Source organism: Cervus elaphus, chromosome 33, assembly GCF_910594005.1.
Source record: "Cervus elaphus chromosome 33, mCerEla1.1, whole genome shotgun sequence".
Taxonomy (NCBI): domain Eukaryota; kingdom Metazoa; phylum Chordata; class Mammalia; order Artiodactyla; family Cervidae; genus Cervus; species Cervus elaphus.
Window position 1 is genome coordinate 54,663,129 of NC_057847.1, and position 4,660 is coordinate 54,667,788.

Genomic DNA, 4,660 nt, shown 5'->3' on the forward strand with positions numbered 1-4,660 from the left:
ACTTTAAGTCACTACACCAGCTTCTCTCATAATTTTTTTTTCTTAAAAACAAAACAATAGACCAAAGCAGGTAGATGATAACATTAAAAAAAAAAAAAAGCAACTAGGAAAGAACCTAAATCCAACCAACTGCCTTCTAAACAAAGTAAGTTTGAGGACTTTGATTAGCCTTTTGGAGGGGAAATGTGAACTTTTCTGGTCAGCATATTAGGAGTTTATGGGTTTCGCTTAGATCTGATCTAAGAAAGAGCAACACGGATGTAAAAATCCATGTCATTATAGCCAGAAGCCTTGATTCCAGCTATGAGTATATTTCTTTATTCTTGGATATGCCTGAAGGGCTTATGGTTGTGTGAAAGTGTGGAGTTATCACTCACACTACTCCTGTCACCATCATAGTTCACCCCCACACGTCCTCAGGGAACTGTTTCCCCAACTCTTTCAGATCTACGGTTGTTTCCTTTTCTTTAAATTAAAACACTCCATTACATTGTATTGTTCGAAGTCCAAAATTTTTTTAAAGTTCCTCCATTTTTGTCTATCTTACCTTTATTTTTCCTCCCATCAGTCCTTTGACCTCACATTTTCCTCATTCCTGTCACAGGCCCATCTTTGCTCCAGCTGTCTCTTCAAATCTTATGTCTCACTTGAAATTTCATTTAAGATCTCTAGCCTCTCCCTGTCTTCCCTGCTCATTTCTCCCTTGGCTACCATTTATTTAACTTTATAGTGACATTTTCTAACTCCATAAAGCCTTCTGAGGTAACAATTTTTATGAAACACACATGATTCTATTGTATTATTATTTTTCCCCAACAGAGAACATAGCCAGAAAAGAACAATGGAGAATTGTTTTCTTTCAAATAGGACAAATTAAATCAAAATCAGAGAAATCTCAGAGTGAGAAGGAATTTTTAAAAATCATCTTGTCAATGCCCCTCATTTTGTAGTGAGGAAACTGGGTTCCGGTAAGGTGGGGTGATTTTCCCAGAGCGACATGACTGATACAGCCAAAAATGGAGTTGGTTCTCTTCTCTCTTAGCCAGGTTTCATTTCCATTTCACCTTATTGCCCTTTTTAGATTGTTTGTCTTGAGTCAGAGGTAATGTGACCACAGTAATTTACTTGGAGGGAAAATTTCCAGAATGGTTTCTCTTATTCAATAAATATTACTGAAGACCCACTCTGAGCACCATTTTGGCACCAAGGACACACAATGAGTACTTCCAAGTTTACCCCTGTGGAGTTTGCATTTAAGGGAAGGAGATCAGTGATAAATAAACAAGAGCATATATAATGCAGGGAGAGATAGGAACTGTGAAGGAAAATAGAGCAAATTAAGAGAACAGAAAGTGAACAAAGGAGTGTGTGTAGGTTTGAGGTAGAATGTTCAGGGTGAACCTCTGTGAGGACGTGGCAGGAGAACAGAGGTCTAAATGAAGTAAAGGTATGACCCACTAGACCATATGGGAAAGAACATTCTAGGTAAAGAGAAGAGAAAGTACAAAAGCCCTGGAGTGCCAAAGGTCAGTGAGACATTTATTATACACACAAATGAGTTTCATTTTGAGAACATAGGCATAGCTTTCAATTTACCCTGTGGGCTTTTTAGCATGTATCAAGAAACTAAAATGAAGAACATTTCAATTTTAACAGACTTTTTTTTAGGACTGAATTTTACCAGATTCACTAGTTGGCCATCTCACTTGTTCTCTGACTGTCTTTAATTGTAGGAACCCAGAAAATAGGAATGTATCTTTTCCTGCTACAAAGACACATAACTAAACAGAACCATTCTCCTAAGTTTAGCTTTAAGTGGCTCTGTCAAAGAGACAGATTATATAACTGACAGAATCAACCACTTCTTTGGAGTTGCATACTGACTTTCCACATTGCAACCCAGAGGGAATGCCGCAGGGGACTTTCATGAAGCCAGCAAACTGTCTCAGAGAAAAAGACTCAGTACCAGGGTGGAGAGGGGAGATTTGGGCAGGACTGCTGCTGTTTTTGTAAACCTATGGTCTGGGATCCCCGATCTCCTAATAAGGAGAAGCCTAGCCCATTTTGACCTTTACAGCCTGTTGCAAAGTCATTGCTGAGCTATTATTTGAGTAGCTTGAGGTAGAATAATGTTCAACTCAGCTTCCTGGAGCTGCATTTGAAATGCAATTAATTGACTGCTGTTAGTTGTCAATTAACATTTATTATCAATTAGTTCATCAAATTGATTAGTTGGCAGGACCTTAAAGTCTAAATGCACTCCTTTCCATTATAAATATGTCTATAAGAGTAAAAGCTACTCACTAATTGATGTCAAACTGGAATTGCTTATGCTGGACTTGACTCTTGTCCATACTGCATTTTAAAATCTATATCAAATGAACTTGGATAATACATGTGAGGTTCACACTTTTAAAATGTGAATGTTGTAGCTGTTTGGGGGGAGAAATCTGTAAATATGCCAGGTGGAAACTTTGTGCTGATATCAAATGTCATATTTAACAAGATTTTTAATTTCATAGTCTCATATCTAGAATGATTTTACTTTGGAAAAATGCATCCCATTTTTCCCAGTTGCTGAGATTTTTGTACACATTGAAATAATGTCTATCAGTTTCAAACCTTTTATGAATCAACTAGCAGAATGTAAGCTTTCAATAGCTATTTAGAAAAAGTTAAATATGTGTGTGTGTAATCTGCAACTCCTGCTATTTGAAAAAGAGGCATATACATTTTTTTAATCCCTTCTCTCCCTCAAAAAACTTATCTAGAATATACCCAGCATTCTAGAGTATTCTTCATCTATCCATTATCTAAGACTAATTAAATTTTGTATTCCCCCTTCCATCTCTCCTTTTAGTTGAAAAACAAAAAACCAAAAAAAACCAGTTATGCCATCATAAAAAGACCCATTCTGTGTGTGCGTGAGAAAAGAAAGCTTACAAATGTTTAGCCTTCAGCATTGGATATTTTGTCTTATTTTTTGTACAACTTAGAATGAAGCATGGAACAAAACTGAAAATCTAGCCCTATTTATTTAACAAAACACAAGATACCTACAAGGGATTACTCATTTTTATTGCCTTTGTGCAAAAAGATAATTCCTGCCTCCTCCCATCCCAAATTGTGACCTAAATATGGCTGAAAGACTCAACATGTGACCTGCTTAGCACTGCCTGCCATGGCCTCGAGCCACAGCAGGAACTCTATTAGAGGGAACGGCACAGATGCTACCAGATGGCCAACATATTGTCCAGAGATGACCCATGTATAATTGCAGAAAGTTCAATACATTCAGGTTTTGAATTTAATTGCATTGACCACCTTACCTACTGCTGCTGTATGCTTTAATTTATTTAAGGTGGAAACATAGTTTAAGAGAGAATGAGGAACCTTCTTACAGTGATACCTTCCTGCCTTCTGCCAAACACCAAATTGCCTAAAGATGTGATTGCAGGTGTTCCCGGCTACCTGAACTACGAACAATCTGTGAGATATTTGCTTGGGTTCCAATAGATAGAGAATTTCGCTTTTAATCATCTTAGCAATATTGCCTGAATGCATATACATATATTTTCATATATCTTTCAAGATATTTTGGTGGGGCGTGCAGACGATGACAGGGTGAGATTGTGTATGTACTGCCACTTTCACTGTATTGCTTGTACAAAAAGTTGGTTGAATTTTACTTTGCCTTTCCCCCACTCCACCTCAGTTCTAGCCATGAGAGGTACCAGTCTGTGATCTAGTCCCCATGAATTTATATTTCCAGTACTATAATATTATTTTGGAGGGAAGGCAATATTAAATTAATTTTGCTCCATATGCAAATATTGAGTCACCTAAAAATAAGAACTTAGACTTTAGTTACTGTGGATTTTTGAACCTTTTCTCTTCTAAAGGAAAAATGACAATTATATGTTATATGAAGATAGAGAAGTATTGTTTCAGTTTCCTCTTGCAGGCTGTTATTTCTTAAAATGTTTCTGCTAAGCAAATGTAATCATGATGGCATGCGTTATTAATTCAAAATAGCTTCTCAAATGGCTCAAGCTCGGGGATGGCAACATGTCTGTTGCAATGTCATTTGTCATAATTCTTTGCTCTGATATCGTGCCTTTTCTCCAAGCCACTCACATCCTACATTTGCTTTGTGTCTATATTCAAGACAAAAGATGAAACCTCATTTTGTTAGAACTTTCCAATCTATCACATCTTTTCATATTTACACTATAGGCCATCTACTGATAGATCTGATTGGTCTCCCTGATATGTCCCAGAAAGAGAAGTTACGAAACAGACAAGAAAAATTACATTGTTCTGCCACAATCTGATCTGAGAATAAATTTTATGGTGGAAGCCATTTTACATTCAATGATGTTTTTCTGAAACTTGTCATCATTAATTGTGCTTTACAAAGTCCTATTTCTGGTTTAAAATCTGAATCCAGATCATGATAGCAAAAAAGTCTATTTTAACTGCTTCACAAAACCTTTAATTTTTAAAATAAGAATATTTTCTCATGAAAACACTTAAATGTAAGACAACTGTGTAGACAAAAACACCAATAATTGTAGAATTAAAATGATTTCCTAAATCATTGTTGTATGATGTGGACTTGCTAAGAAGTATTTTAGGATGCCACAAACCCTATTGGGTA